This window comes from Narcine bancroftii, chromosome 3 (genome assembly GCF_036971445.1).
Source record: "Narcine bancroftii isolate sNarBan1 chromosome 3, sNarBan1.hap1, whole genome shotgun sequence".
Classification (NCBI taxonomy): Eukaryota; Metazoa; Chordata; class Chondrichthyes; order Torpediniformes; family Narcinidae; genus Narcine; species Narcine bancroftii.
The window spans coordinates 160,785,938-160,803,292 of NC_091471.1; the positions used below are offsets into that span (position 1 = coordinate 160,785,938).

Here is a 17,355-nt window from a genome sequence, read left to right on the forward strand (position 1 = left end):
CTAAACATCATCCGCAAACAAATTAATTTTGTTTTCTTCCTGGCCTGGATCCCTGCAAATGGCTTCTGCTATTGGTTCAATAGCCAATATGAAAAGAGCAGGGGATAGTGGACAACCCTGTCAACTAGATCTGGTCATTTGGAAGGCTGGAGCTGTCTGTCCACTAGTGGTTTTGTGATACAACGCTGATGTGTTATGAAGTAAATTCTGGTCAATAAAATACTTAAAAGTAGTTTGTAGGTCAAGGCTCCTGTTGCCTCCACAGCTCCTGGAACACAAACTGGTCAAATGTTCAAAAGAATTTGAGACATCGGCCTCACCTATTACTGAAAAGTTTTAATGAATCACTAACCTTACAGAAGCAAAACTTATACTGGGGAGAAACTAAAAAAAAATTAATAAGTAAAGCTTGAGGTTCAGAAGAGGCAGCACTAGGTAAATTGTCAGCAGAATGCATGATGAGGTGTGTTATTGTTTGCATCTGCCAATCTGTTGATCTCTCCATCTGAAAGGATGCATCACCACTTGGTATGGGAAGTGCTCTGCCCGAGACCACAAGAAACTGTAGAGAAAAAATGTAGCTCAGGCCATCACACCAACTAGCCTCCTCACCATCCATTCTTCACGTTGCCTCAGGAAAGCAGCCGACAGGTAACAAGGACGCATCCTACCCCAGTGTGGTGGAACTACTGTTTGTACATGTATGGCTGGACCACTCCTTGCTGATTACACCCATTGCTCCTTCCCCCTTGATTCCGCTAATGAAGGCGGAAATTCCATAACCCCTCCCCCAGAACTTGCTCGGGTCTCGGATCAGCAAAATGAGTCGTGCCTTCTGTTTATGATAATAAAAGCCTATCAATCAGGTAACTTCTAGCCTTTGGAGTTCTTGATAGTGCATCAATTTTATAACCACAATTTTCTTTTGGAATGGACAAGTTGTTGAGACCAGAGAGGCTGGAAATCAATCTGCGATCACTGAAAGCATCCGACAAATTTGAACTCTGGCTACAATGTGTTTCTACAGGCTCCACTGAGATCACCCAATCCGATGCAGACAAGCTGCACTTACTTTTCTCATGGGTTGGGCAACACGCTTACCTGATGGTCAGAGACTGTAAGACATTCACTGAGGTAATGGACATTCTGAATAGCCAATACCTGGCCCAGATGAATCAAGTCAATGCCAGGGACGTCCTAATCATGTGTAAGCAGCAATCCGGGGAGTCGATCAATGATTACCTTCGAGTCCTGCGAGACCTCAGGCAAGCCTGCGGCTGCAAGGCCATATCAGCAAAAGAGTACACAGATCAGATTACATTAACCAGCGACTGATAGAACAGGGTGAGGTGAAGCTGCAGAAAGCATCGAACTAGCTAAAACTTTGGAAATAGCCCTCTGCAACGTGGACCCTTTCTCGATCGATAACATGGCCACTGCATGGGGAATGTGCACTCTGCTATCTTGGGATGCAGGATCGCAGGCCACACCAAGACCTGACCTGACTACAGCTACTGCCGCAGGCGAGAACCCGAACTTCAGCCAGCAGAAGTACCCCAGGAAGCACTGCCTGGCGAAGGACATGGTCTGTTCCAGGTACAGGAAAAAGGGTCACTACGTGAAGGCATGCAAATCTAAGTAACCTTCTAAACAAAGCAGCGCTGCATGTGGGCAGTGGGAGCTGCCTCCATCTTGGACGATGTCACTTCTGATGAACAACAACAGCACCGTGTGTGTGCCATGGGGGCCACCATCTTGGATGCCACCATCTTACCAGACCTTGAGCCAGTTCATTGAATCAGACAGCAACATTACTCTGGCTTCAGTCATGCTCAACCAAAGCAGCCCTCATCAGCTTGCCAAGTCAATGATTGACATAGGGGTAAATGGGTGTAAAACGAGCTGCCTGTTCGATAGCGGGAACTCAGAGAACTTCATCCACCATAACACGGTGTAGTGTTACACCCTCGCAGAGAGACCAGTGAGTTACAGAGTCTCCATGGCCTTTAAGTGCCACTCAGCAGAGATCCACGGCAGCTGCATAGTGACCCTGACTGGGTGTGGTGCAAAATACAAAAATTTTAACTCCTTGTGATATCACAGCTCTACGTGTACGTACTACAGGGGTTGGACTTTCAGTACCACCTTAAGAGCGTCACCGTGGAATATGATGGACCCCATTCTCCCCTCCCTCATGGTCTACAACCAACAGTTTTTAAACCGCCTAGCCTCCCTTCTGAACATGTCCAATCAGCAACCTGTGATCCGCCCAATGTGCATGACCAGCGGGCTCTCCACCTCCGAATTCCCCCTCCCCACCTCTGTTTGCTAACCTCACCCTTGACTATAAGCCTGTTGCCACAAGTGATACAGCACTGGCAACAGGGCCTTTATCAAATCAGAGGTGAGACGGCTCCTGACTGTGGGGATCATCAAAAGCCAACACCAGTCCCTGGCGAGCTCAGGTAGTGATGGCTCAGAGTGGGTAAAAACATTGAATGGAAATTGACTACAGTCAGACCATTAACATGTTTACGCAACTGGACGCATAAACCGTCCCCCACATAGCTGATATGGTAAACCAGATCACCCAATATCAAGTATTTTCCACCATTGACTTAGAGTTGGCATACCGCCAGCTCCCTATCCACCTGGAGGACTGCCAGAACACCACGTTCAAGATGGATGGCACCCTCTACCACTGTAGTGATATGGTTATGTGTACTGGCTGGCCTGCCCTCCAGGTGTCCTCCTACCTTGGCTCCTCCCTTAGTCCTTCCCTTGTGACCCCGGGCCATAAAGGTTGAGTCCTCTCTCCTTCTTGTTCATTTCCTAGCCTTGGACCCGAGCCAGCAGTCTCTAGTACAATAAAGCCTATCGTTCCCCTCAGTCTTTGTCTGTGTCATTATTGGGGCTACCGATAGCACCCAACAATTTATTGTACTAGATTTTGGAGGTCTCCAGTAATGGAGAAATTGCTGCATCCAGAACAGCTGGAAGTTGACGCCCAAGTCCTAGGTACTTTGGTGCTCTTTGAGCAGTGGATGAACTGCTTCAACAACTTCCTCAATGTTGCTGCTGAGGTAGTCGACTCTGACGAAAAGAAGCTAAAGATCCTTCAGGCTCGAGTTGGCCAGAGGGCCTTCCTGGCCATCCAAAGCAGTGCAACCTACAATGAGGTGATGGCTGAGCTGCAGGCGCTCTATAAGCCTAAAGTGAATGTGGTCTACTCCCATTACCTGTTGGCGTCAAGAAAACAACAGCCTGGTGAGTCCACGGAAGAGTTTGTCTGGTCCCTGGTCACACTGGGAAAAGAATTTGTGGGATCTAACCCAGTGCGTGGAAGAAATGATTCGAGACGCCTGTGTGTCAGGTCTGAGGTCGGATTATATCCAGCAACAACTCCTTGAGGAGGTCCCACTCCCACTCAAAAGGGCTATCAACTTGATCAGGACTTTAGACTCAGCCCAGCGCCACGCGGTGTCGATTGCGGGCAAAAGCGGGCCATCTCCGTATGTTCCTCCACAAAGGCCTTTGGCTTGGGACTCAGCATCGGGCATTACCGACCCGACCATGGCTGCATTGGGGGTAGATGCCTGGACGTCCGGCTGCAAGGCAGGGAGCTCGGACTCCAGGTTTGTACTCTGATGCAGCACGATCGGGTCCGCAGCGTAGTCAGAAGCCGGCAAGGCAGTCTCAGTGTCTCCGGCCCTTGCCAGGTTTTGTATTGGCACAATGTCCTCGTGGCCATCTGGGTACCTCACAAATGCGTATTGAGGGTTTGCATGTATGAGCTGCACCGCTTCAACCAGTGTCTTATCAGCCAGACAGGTCGCAGCTGATTAAGGCCACCCTTAGAGCACTTTTGCCCTCTTCGAACCACAACGTGTACTTCCTCAACATCATTGATGAGTACTCACATTTCCCATTTGCCATTCCCTGCTCAGTCATGAATGCTGCCACCATCATTAAAGCCTTGCACAATCTCTTCACCCTGTTCGGATACACCCGCTATATTCGGAGTGACCGGAGGTCCTCTTTCATGAGTGATGAGCTGCGCCAATATCTGCTGCCCAGTGGTATTGCCACGAGTCTGACACGAGTCTACAACCCCCGAGGGAATGGCCAGGTGTAAAGGGAAAATGCCACCATCTGGAAGGCCATCCTCCTAGCCCAGCCTCTCACTGGCAAGAGGACCTCTGTGTAGTGCTCCATACAATCAGAACCCTCCTGAGCACTCCCATCAATGCTACCCCAGGAAGTCCATGTCGTGGGATCTCACTGCCATCCTACTTGACATCCTCAGGGGCACTCCTGCTCCAGAAGTATATGAGAACCCATATGTCTGACCCACTGGTTGAGACCCACCTCCTCCATACCTATGTGGCACACCCGGATGGGCACGAGGACGCTGTGTTCATCCTGGACCTGGCACGCATGGGAGACCCCGGGACTCCAGCCGACCAACCAGTACATCCTGCACCCCATGACACCTTACCCCAGCCCATACCATGTTACCTTACCCCAGCCCCCACCCCAACTGTCTCAGTTGAGTCATCAGTCACCCCACCCACCAACAATGACTAGACCAACCAGGAGTCAACAGCTGAGCCACAGCCAGTGCTACAATGGTCACAAAGGTGGACAAGACCACCAGACAGACTGAATTTGTGATGGTCATGGAACCCACTTCACCCTTTTGGACTTTTTTTTTAAAAGAGGGGGTGAATATTGAGAAAACACTGTTAATACTGTTTGTAACTGTATGGCTGGCCCATCCCTTGCAGTTTTCATCTGTGGCTCCTCCCCCTTGATTCCCATAATAAAGGTGGCAACACCATCACCCCTCCCCTAGAACAAGCTTGGGTCTCAGGTCAACAACATGAGACATGCCTTCTGTTTATGGTAATAAAAGCCTATCAATCAGGTAACTTTTAGTCTTTGGAGTTATTGATAGTTCATCACCTAGTCAAATGCTCTTCTCCCCTTCCCGTCAGGAGTTGAAAACACACACCTCCAGCTCCAAGGGTAATTCCTTTCCTGCTATTATCAGATTTTTGAATAGGCTTCTCATTGTTAATAGATGCTGCCCTTGTATGGTTCAACTTTTCTTTTCACTTTAACACAATAGCCTGCACATTTTTTGTGACACAAAACCCTGATTTGTTGTTGTTATTCTTGCACTGTCTGCTGTTCTATATATTGGTTGACTTACCTGGATAGCAAACGAAACAAATTTTATCACTACATTGCAGTACATATGGCAATAAACAATTCAATTCACTCCATATGTTTACCTGTCTATCTGCCCATCAATCTACATCTCTTATGTATATATATTTAAATTGTTTTTGAATGTGATTGAGTGTGAGTGTATGTGAACTAAAATATTTGTCTTCATTCATCTTTTTACCAGTTTTAACTGTGTTTTCTACTTGGCTGGCTCTCACTCCAATGTCCATTGATCATTTGGTGGGTTGCAGGTTTCACTTTCTCATCACCCATCAACCTGCTACCTGCCAATCTTCTCAGTCTGCATCTTCAGTGCTGTCTGGCCATCCATACGCAGAAGACTCAGTCAAGAAGGGTGACTGTACAGATCTCAGACAAAGGCAGGACCCATATCAATGGCTTAGGCTGAGTGTGAAGCTTAAGCCTACCATGTGACTTCAGTGAGAATGATGCACCCTTCATCGATAAGTACCCCAAAGCAATGTCTTCATTGTGACTACTACTTGCCAAGAACAAACATCAAAAAAAGTGGGAAATAGGATTTGATTAGAATCATATTTGAGTTGAATAAATATCAAGAGCATTTTTCTTTTCCCATTCATCTTGCTCTATTTACTCCTCATCTTGACAAATCAGTTATCATTAACAAACCAACACCCTCTCCCAGCCAGCACTTGAACCATTTGTCCTTTGGGTTCAGGAGTCCAATGGCTGTATCATTGTGTGGGACATTAGCTGTAGAGCATTGGACCACAAGTCAATAGAGAGGATAATCAAATGGCTGAGAAGATCACTGGGGTCTTCCTTTAATTTATTGAGGACATTTACTGAGTGCTTTGCTTAAACAGGTCACAAAGAATCATTGAAGATTCAGTACATATTATCTGTAGGTACAGGAGCATTAAAATGCAGCAATGTCAGGCTGAGATTGATGAACAGTATTCTGTAACCAAGTAAATCATACCAAAATATTTATGTGTATTTAATTCAAATTATGTATATGCTATTATTATGTGCTCCATATTGTGTGTGTATATGTGTGCACCATCATCTTGAGAAATGCTGCATCGTCGGGTTGTATGTGTACAGTCAAATGATATTAAATTTGAACTTGAACTTATCTCAGACATTTCATTATTTCCCATTCACTTACATTTGTTTGTTTTCTGATGTTGGAAGGCCCTTGAAAATGCTACAGGTCTATAATGGAAAGCATTCTGACTGGTTGCATCGCTGTTTGGTGTGGAGGTTCCAAAGCTCAGGACAGGATAAAAAGTCAGTAGGTTGTTAACTTGGCCTGTGACATCACGGGCATCAGTTTTCACTTCATTGAGACTATCAGTGTCTTAAGAAAGCACTCTCCATTCTCAAGGACTCCCATCACCCAGGCCGTGCCCTCTTCACTCTGCTAACATCAGGAAAAAGGAACAGGAGCCTGAAGACAAGCACTCAGTGGCACAAGGACAGCTTCTTTCCCTCTGCCATCAAATTTCTGAATGAACAATGAACCACAGATAATGCTTTACTTTTGTCTCTTTCTTTTTCTTGCACTATTTTGTTTATTTTGAAATATTTAGCAATATTTGCACTGTAATGTTGCTGCAAAACAACTAATTTTATGACACATTCATTACAATAAATTCTGATTCTGATTCCATCTACCTAAAGCATTGAGTGATTCTATCTCTGTAGATACTGTCTAAATTGTTGAGTTTTTCCCCATCTCTGAGCATACTTATAGGATGATGAGGGTCCACAATCTGAATTTGCATCATGTTTTATGTTCTGCCCCAGATAAGGAAGTTATTATCAGCTATAACTGATAACAAGAAAGAAAGGAATCCCCACTAGACTGTTCCTCCTACTGAGCAATCTCCCTCTTAAATATCGATACTAAGATACTGTCTAAGATTTTAGCTTGTAGTTTAGAGAATATCATGCCTTTAATCATCTCTCAGGGTCAAACTGGGTTTATTAAGGATTACAATTTAATATTCATCATTTAGTAAACATTCTTTACTCTCCATAGTTTCATCCTTTGAATATGTTATTTCCTTAAAAGCTGAAAAATCTTTTGATAGAGTTGAATGGGAATATTTATTTAGTGTACTGGAGAAATACAATTTTGGACCCAAATTCTTAAATTAGATTAAACTGTTATATTTATCTCCTACAGCTTCAATCTTTACTAACTCAATTAAATCTAAACCTTTTTAAGTTATACTGCAGAACCAAACAGGGATGTCCTTTAATCCATTATTATTTAATTTGACTTTAGAACCTCTAGCTGTGGCTTTTAGGAATCACAGGAGCAGGAAGAGTTCATGAGGTGTCTCTCTATGCAAATGACCTTTAGTTGTATATATCGAATCTTGACTGATTAATTCCATCTATTTTATCTTTTCAGCAATTTGTGAAATTTTCAGGATATAAATTGAATTTGCAGAAGAGTGAACTGTTTGTCTTAGGTTCTTCCTGCTCTTTAGATTCCTCTATTCCTTTTAAAATAGCTAAAAATCAATTTAACTGTCTAGATATTGCTATTACTAAGAAATTCAATAATTTGTTTAAAGAAAATGTTCTTACCTTAATGAGTCATGTAAAGATGTCCTTCAAAATACTAAAAACAATGGCACTTAGCATTACCTAACCTGGTTTTATTTTTGGGAAGCTAATATTAGATATATTACTTTTTAGATTAATCACAAGGAAGATTTAGGTGTTTCAAAACAGATTAATTTAGAAATTAAATCTTCCAAAAAAAAATCTCTTCTTTCAATACTTGGAGCAACTTTACCCTTTATGGCCTCCAAATTAACTGACAATTTTGTTGTTGGATATATATTGAAAATCTGGTTTGAATGTAGGAAACATCTTGGATACCATAGATTCTTACTAATTAGTCCTATTTTAGGTCATTCCTTTTTTTTTAAACTGTCGGTTCAAGATATTGGTTTTCAACTTTGGTCAAATTTAGGTATCCAATCTTTTTACATATTTTTACTGACTAAAATCTTGCCTCTTTTGAACAATTATCCACCAAATTTACAATACCTAGACACTGTGGTCATGTACTGTGCAGCAAACAAAAGAGTAAAAAACAACACACAGAAGCTGTGAGTTAGTTGAACCAACCAACCGACTTTACTGGAACTTTCTGAGAGCTTATCTGCACCATTCCCATGATCCTTTTTGGCCCCTCCCACCAGGACCATTGTGATGTCAGCCCAGTGCGAGCCTGCACCTCCATGATCCGTTCACTTGTCAATCAGTGCAGTCCACTGCAATACCACTTTTTTCATTATTTACAGGTGAGGAGCTTGTTTAATTCTTTAATGTTGAAGCTCCATGAAGACCTGCAACCTAATATGATAAGGATGATTTATAATTTTCAACCTAATTATAGTGGGTTGATATCTGGCCTTTATGAATTACTTCTAAATTCTAGGGATAGTTCCCTAGACAGATTTTTTTTAAAACTATGGGAACAGGAGTTTCAACAGCTATTTTCTGAAACTACATGGAATTCTATTTTGAAGCTCTCTTTGTGCTAGACACTCATTAATACAATTTAAGGTAGTACACTGAGCCCACTATTGCAAAGTTCAATTGGCTAAATTTTATTCTAATTTATTTTCTAGATGTGATAAATGTAAATCTGAAAAAAGTACATTGCATCATATGTTCTGGTTATGTCCTTCTCTTTCCAATTTTTGGGAAGGAGTCTTTTGTACCTTGACTTTAGTTCTTAATATTAATTTGACTCCAAATCCTTTTCTTGGCTCTCTTTGGAAGAAGTGTGCCAACAGGTTTGATATTAAAGGCATCACAATCCCTCCCATGTAGTTGCCCTTGCCTCCCTGATCGCTAGAAGGGCCATACAGATGCGATGGAAAGGTGCTGCCCTCCCACTCATACTCGTATGATGGCACATCTGACTTTAGAAAAAAATCAGATGTTCCACTACTGAAATGAATCTTAGTTTTGTTACTTAATGGGGTTCTTTTCTCAATTATTTTCAAAATGTGTAAGATTAACTAGTGGCGGCAGAGTCAATTGTATTATTTAAGAAAAGGTTGGACAGGTCTATGGATGAGAAGAAGATGGAGGGTTATGGGCATTGTGCAGGGAGGTGGGACTAGAAAGGGGTGTTTGGTTCGGTGTGGACTAGAAGGGCCTAATGGCCTGTTTCCGTGCTGTAATTTTTATGTTTTTATTAACTATTTTCTGCTTTACAACCATAACCTTTTTTTTTGTTATCAATAGTTGTCTGTCCGTGTAAAGCCAATAACATCTGTAGAGTGGGATTAGATAAGTAGAAGAGTAGTTTTTTTTTACTTCTTTTTAATATAACATAGATTACAATATTATCTGCATTATTCTATAACATTCATTAATATTCTATTTTGTTCTCATGTACCTGTGTAACATTTATATGATGAAACTAATAAAAATATTGAGAGGAATGCAGCCAGCTTCTCTTCCTGTCAACATTTTAAAACTTACACTCTCATACTTGAATAGGTGGAAAATGTGCAGGGCTGTGAAACTCAGGGCAAGGCCGAGGCACACAACTGGAGAGCATATGGGCAGAATGAGCTCCTTTTCTGCTCAAATGATTATTTTATGAATGAATAAGAATTTATTGTCAGATATGTACAGATGCAATGAAATTCTTACTTGATGAGAGAGAAGAATAATAAATACGAAAGGAAGAGAAAATAAAATAAATAATAAAAGTTAACTTTGGACACATGTAAAAAATATGTTGTCAGTAGGTCCAACAAATCTTTAGTAGTCTTGCAGTCGTGTCACGATTCAGATGATATGCGGAGCTTCAGGGTTTATCCCATGGCAGTCAAAAATCCCAAGTTCTGCACCATGTTTTAAGTTCTGCTCCAGTGTGACCTTGGAACTACGTCACTATATGAACATTGGTTTCAGGGCATGGAGTTTATACAACACTAATCATTCTGAAGGCAATCTGATGCTTCTATCCATTGCCAAGACCAGGTGACAATGAGTCTTTAAGGACAATGAGTATTAAGACACTTCATGCCAGCAAGCTTCAGCTCAGTAATTGACCTATAGAGTCATTCTGCATTTTAAATACTGTACTACACCGCGCTGATCAGCAGATTTTTGCACCTTCCTCTCTCAAGCACATCTCTAGTTGCCCCATAAAGGTGAATTATTTATACCTGCATCAAACAGGTATAGGTTTTACATTTCAGTATAAACCACAGAGCCCAGTGGCAGGAACGATGAGAAGCACTCAGAGAATAACTGATAACTTAAATAAGTGTTTCATAATTGTGAAAAATGGCTGAAAACAATTAAACGAGCACCATTCTGTGAAAGGTGATGGAATGCAAAATATGTCAATTAGAGCTTGAGAATAGACAGCTAGTGGGCCCCTTTCTTATCAGAAACTTCAAGGATTCAGGAATCTGGTTTGAACCGGCACGGTGACCTAGGGTACCCATGGCCACTACTACGCTTGCTTAATAATGCCATGAATATTAACAGACGCCCCTAAGGAGGGGATGGAATAATTAACATAACATGCGATGTAGGATGAGGGGAGGATTGTGTGGTATCTGCAGTGATGGAAGGGAAAAGGGGAAGGTTGTAAGGTATTGAAATTCCGATTGGAAGAGACTAAATGAAGGTGTAGTGATATTGAGCGCGGGACTGTAAAAAAGAGGGATGACTCTAGACCTCCGGTGTATCTCGGGGCTGAGAGACACCTGGCTCTGCAGACCCAAAATAAAGCTGAACCTGTTCTCCAAGACTTTGTCTCCAGAGTAATGATTGTGAATACTTTATATTTCACAAGCTTGGGGGCTCGTCCAGGATCGCAACTCCCACCGCTTGGCGACTGGCTATCGAAGAACGAGAAGGTGCACCCCACTGATTTCAGTGGCCTCAGATTCCCTTGCTTGCCGTCAGCAGTGTGAGCGAGTGATATCCAGACAGGAGACTCTGGAGAACAGAACAAAGAGAAGACTCCAGTAGGAGGAGCAAAGGGAAGACTCCGGTAGGATGAGTTTTTCGGTCGGGGAACTCTCATGCACGAGACCCATGTAAGAAAATTGACTATTAAGCATTACTCGGGCAACCGAGATTCTGTCAGGAGTGTGTGATCTGACAGGGATATGGGTAATAAGTGTATCTGAAAGAATAGGGGACTTCAGAGTGGGGGTCCCGGGATTGTCATTGTGCCAGATAGTCCGTTGGGCCGGATGTTAGGAAACTGGGGTTGGGGACCCCAGTTTATAAATACAAGAAGTCCTTTTGATCAGAAAGAGTCAGATTATGCAGCATGTTGGATCTGGGTGACCAAGTTGTTTAAGGTCGCCACGAAAAGTGAGGAGGCAGACATAACTCACTGGGATTCATTGAAGTACCTTCCTCCACCGTATGACAGTCAGATGGAAGGGGAGAATCACCAGGATGATGGTGATAACTCTCCCAAGGATCACCAACAAGTGAAAAGTCCGATGGAGAGGTAGAGGCCTGTGCCCCAGAACTGGAGGAGGCAGGCAAGAAAAACATGAGAAAAAGAGAAGGAGCGGATGTTAGGGAAACAGACCTGTAAAAGGGTTGGGTCAGAGACCAAGGAATGTCTCCAGGGAGATTTCAGGGAACTCGGCAGTCCAGGACCGTGGTTGAATAAGAGCTCGTGGAGCTCAGTTAAGAGTTCAGGGAACTAGTCAGGTCAGGGACCGTTAGTGTGTTTGTGTGTATGTGTATGCTCGGGGAGCTCAGGTTTTGGGAACCTGAGGTACAATGGGGAATTGTGTAGATACAACTATCTGGAGGATGAAAATATAATTTGAAAAGTTTTTGAGACATTAAATAAAAGACTAGGTAGAGAAGGCTGGCCGTTGGGGGTGGGGGGGGGGTGGTACTTGGGATGATGAATTCATTAAAGAGGTCATTGGAAAGTGGCGCCTGTTAGCACAAGAAAGGAAAGAGATAGGCTTGCAGGTTGCCAAACTAATGCTGTAAAACTGGCAGAAGGGGGGGACAGTAAACCTATGGATGTCCTCCAGAAAGAATGTGCACATAGAAAGGAGCAGGACAGGAAAAATCAGGAAAGGAAAAAAAGCAAAGGGTAGGCAGGAGAACCCTCCTGCACAGGAAGATAAGCAAAGACTACGCAGTCAAATGGAAGTCCTAAGGCTGATGGAGGAGGGAGAGACGAGTGACCCCGAGTATTCCTCGAGGACCTCCTAAGGACCACCACTAGCATATCATCTGCCTGCATCTAGATCCCTAGCAGCAGTCCCCTCTGTGTCAGCAATACCCAAAGTATTTTTGGATCTTGTTAGTGCTCAAACCCAGAGCCATGATAAATCATCCGGCCACTGTAACAAAGAAGTTAAGATTTAAAGAAAGTCTGTGGAAAATTCTAGAAGCTTTTGTTAAAACACATTTGTCTGCATTTGCACAGTTTAAAAATTAAGCTGTTCTCAGTGAGGACAGAGAGAACTCAGCAGAAAAACATAAGATACCGCTCTACCAGCCAGGCAAATTGGCAGGAAGCCCAGAAGAAGAGATAAAGCAGCCAGTTTGTGCAGAATATTACAGAGCACAGAACGAAGACAGCCAGGAATACTCTTAAAGGGGCAACGCAAGATAACAATTTGTTTGCAGTTTAAAGTTGAGCACATACCCATGATAAAGATGTGATTTATTAACTTAATGAGGCTGCAGATAAAGTAGCTAAAGTATCTAAAGGGTTATCAGGATTGGAAACCAAAAGATTTAGTTCAACATGAGTCCTCCTCAACAAGTCTTATACCTTCATCCAGGAGATTAGACTTCTCCAGAGGGTCGCCTCTGATAGAGAAATTGAGCGATGGAAATGTTCTGGTTGTTATTATGTTGATGTACTTGAGTTTTGGGTAACCCCAGCAGCCAGGGTGTTACTATTGTGGGAAAGTGGGCCATTTCAAACAGGAATGTCCTGAATTAAAGAGGTAAAGGGATGCGATCCCTCTGATGTCTTTTGGGAGGATTAGTGGGATCATGGGTTTCTTCCTCCTGGGACCCACCGGGAAGCTTTGATAAATTTCCAACAAGGAGGATGCGTTTTTCTGGTGGACACAGAGGCCACTAGATCATCATTAAACTTTATACCAGAAGGAGTTAGATTCACTAGTCAATAATTAAAGGTATCAGGGGAAGAGTTTTCTGTACCTATTTTGGGAGCCCATTATGATCAGAATGAATCATGAGGAAGTCATGTGGCAATTATTATACATTCTGGATAATGGAATTAACCTCCTGGGTTACAACTGGGGTTAGAAAAGGGGGTAAAATATTTGGGACACTTAATAAGTAAGGGAAAAAGGAAAATGAGTCCCGAAAGGATTAAAGGGATATTGGAACTGGTTCTCCTGAAAACAAAAAAGGAACTAAGGAAGTTCTTGGGACTGATGGATTATTGTCGACTGTGGATAGATTAATATGCACAAAAGACTAGAAACTTATACTTCACCTCTAGGATACTTCAAGAAACAATGCCAAAGTTAGAAATAACATGGGATTTTCATACCCCATGGCATCCCCCTTCCTCAGGATGGGTGGAACGAATGAATCAGACATTGTCCAAATTGGTGCTAGAAACAAAGTTACCCTGGACAAAATGCCTGCCTATAACATTACTGCGAATCTGAATAGCGCCTCAAAGGAATGTCGGATTGTCCCCTTATGAGATGCTATTCAGACTGCCATTTTTGGGAATTGCCTACTGTAGAAGTCACTGACAAATTTCTAAGGAACTATGTATTGGGGCTCACTTCTTCTTTATTTGTTCTTAGGAAAAAGGGTCTGTTGATCCAGACACCTCTGCTCGAATTTGCCATTCACAAAATACAACCTGGTGATTGGGTTCTGGTTAAGACGTGGAAGGACACCAAGCTTCATCCAAATTTGGAGGGACCATTTTTAACCCTCCTGACCACTGAGACAGTGATAAGAACTGCAGAAAAAGGTGGACACTTCACACCAGAGTGAAAGGACCGGTGAGGACCCCTTCTAAGCCGTCAACTTTACACATACATCCCACCGAAAACCCACTCAAGATCCAGTTGAAAAGACATTGATGGTCATTAGAACAGGACTTTGAATAGTTTGTGAAACATAAGTTAAATATCTATGTACAACCTTCCTCCTTCGGTAGAAACAAACATGAGATGGTGGTGGATATGCTGAATAGAGTTGGTAAGTGGGAGCCAGGGTTGGGCTGATGGGATTCATTCAGTAAGGAGAGGACTGGAATCCATCGTCAAGCCCTCAGGGCCAGTAAAGTTCACCATTACCATTCCTGAAAGTTCCAAACCGCAGGTGATACAGTTCGATGCTTGTAGTTTAATAAAATGTGGAAGGATCGAGAGTCAGAGATGATATAGTGTTCAGGAGAAATATATGTGTCTTAATAGATACTGCCCCTATTGGAGTGATGTATGGTGGACTACCCAGAAAAAACCTACTTGAAAGGGGTAAATGAGAAAAATTTGGAATGGGGATAAACATCAGTAGAAAGGATCTGTTGGCATGTTGTTTTAGAATAATCGTAGAAGGATCAAAGACTAATCCAACTGATAGTACCTTCAGAATAATGCCCAAGGTGAAACCCTATACTTCACCCAATGATCCGAAAATAGTACAGATAGTAGAGGTAGAGGACCTTAGACAGATAATTGAGAGTGAGACAGGATATGGGGATACAAATGCCTGGGTAGAATAGGTAAAATAAACAGTGAAGAGTTTAAACAAGAGCAATTGCTATGCATGCGCTTTTGGACGTCCGATAGCACAGGTGGTTCCACCTCCGTTGTGGTGGGGTAAAGACAAACAAGAAACGAGGTGCATGATGGTTTTGAAACAGGATAGAGAGGCTTGGGGTAACCAGTCCTGTAAATCTCTGTCCTTGATGTTCCCTCCTCTGAAGAGGAAGGGTGTCCTGATTCCGCCGGCATTCTGGCTGTGTCAGGGAATCACACAGCCTGCATTTCAAGTCAAAGAAGACAGTTCACAAAGGACCTAGGAAAGCTTACAACTATGCACAAAGATACAAGACATAACAGAGGAGAAGGGAGGGAATCACACAGCCTTGAATGTACCTCAAGCGGATCTATGGTGATTCTGCAGAGGCAGAATCCTTGGACTGATTCGTCCTCCCAATTGGAAAAGCACCTGTTCAATCATTCAATTGGCCATACCCTTCTCCTTGGCATTTGAACAGGAGAAGGTAATAGAGAAAAAGAAAAGTAAGAAGGAGTTCCTTGGGACGTTTTTCAATTACCAAATTTATATTGATTCAATTGGGGTGTCAAGGGGTATCTAATGAATTTTAGGCATGCAATCAGATAGCAGCAGGGTTTGATGCAGTTTAATCAGAAATACATGGTAAAGAGAAAAGGGAGGAATTGTGAAAAATGGCTGAAAATGATTAAACTAGCACCATTCTGTGAAAGGTGATGGAATGTAAAATATGTAGATTAGAGCTTGAGAATAGACAGCACTAGCTAGTGGGCCCCTTTCTTATCAGAAACCTCAAGGATGCAGGAATCTGGTTCAGACCGGCATGGTAACCTAGGGTACCCATGACCACTGCTGCGCTTGCTTAATAAAGACACGAATATTAACTTAGACACCCCTAAGGAGGGGATGGACTAATTAACATATCATGCGATGTAGGATGAGGGGAGGACTGTGTGGTGTCTGCCGTGATGGAAGGGAAAAGGGGAAGGTTGTAAGGTATTGAAATTCCAATTGGAAGAGACTAAATGAAGGTGTGGTGATGTTGAGCGTGGGACTGTACAAAAGAGTGATGAATCTGGACCTCCAGTGTGTCTCGGGGCTGAGAGACACCTGGCTCTGCAGACCCGAAATAAAGCTGAATCTGTTCTCCAAGACTTTGTCTCCAGAGTAATGATTGTGAACACTTTATATTTCACATAATGAATAACAATGGCAAATGACTGTAAATGCTTTAATTTTGCATTAATGGTGGTGTTGCAGATGAGTTACTGCTCATCAGGTTCATTACCATCGCTGTATTCATTTGGTCCCAATGCAACAATCAAAGAATGCAGTAATTTAAACTGCATCAGGTGTGTTGATAGATCAGATGTAATGACATTTAAATGCAAATTTGGCAAAATGTTACCCCTCAGGTTCCTGTTAAATCTCTCCCCCTCACCTTAAATATCCTCTTGTTACTGATTCCCCTACTAAGGACAAAAAAAAACTCTCTGCAGTCACCTGATTTATTCCTTTCGATTTTGTACATCTCTATAAAATCACCCCTTATCCTCCTTTGCTCCAAGGAATAAACCCCTAGCCTGCTCAACCTCTCCCATTAGCTCAGGTCTTCGAGGCCTGGCAACATCCTTGTAAATCTTCTCTGCACTCTATCCAGCTTAACAACTCCTTTCCTATTAGTTATACATACTTCTGGTCTAATTTGGAACAGAATTGGGGGTGAGAATGTGAAAGCTCTCATAAAGACAGACAATGCACTGAGGGTCACCTTGTCAACCAAACAAACACATTTGCCATCTCTGTTGTGCCAGGTTACTTCAGTATGGAGACCTTATTGTGAACACAAAATGAATGACACAATATTAGAAGAAGACAAAGCAGATTGAAAGAGCTATTTGGATTTCAGGAGTAAGGAGATGAAAGGCAGGTACTGTATGGAAAGGTTGATGGAGGTGAGCAAGTTCCAAAAAAGGAATGTTTTTCAGGCAAGGGGAAGATGTCTATTTTGATGGCATTGTGTTGGAAGTGTTAGAAACTATGAACAATGATCTTTTGAAGGTGGATGATCCTGAGTGGAGGAGAGCACAAAGGAAACCCTATCTTTGCTGGAGAAGAGACAATGAGATAGTTGAGATCTCTGTCAGATAGCTTAATGCGACATGTGACTTACACAGAACATTAAAATAAAAAGCTGAACACAATCTGCTGGAGGAACTCAGCAGGTCAAGGAACAATGAAGGGAGAAAAAGAATGGTCAATGGTGCAGGCTGGAACATTTTAGTGAGATGGGAATATAGGAAATATAGAGAGAAATCCAATGTAAAGAAGACAGGGTAGGAGGAG

The 17,355-nt window shown here is 42.7% G+C and overlaps 1 long non-coding RNA gene across 1 annotated transcript; it reads left to right on the forward strand.

Annotated features, from left to right (window-relative positions):
* Positions 1 to 8,476: 8,476 nt before the first annotated feature.
* On the forward strand, positions 8,477 to 16,102 carry LOC138757783 (uncharacterized). The gene is made up of 3 exons (XR_011353881.1): positions 8,477 to 8,543; positions 11,072 to 11,318; positions 14,064 to 16,102. It is a non-coding gene; the product is annotated as an uncharacterized lncRNA (long non-coding RNA).
* Positions 16,103 to 17,355: the final 1,253 nt, after the last annotated feature.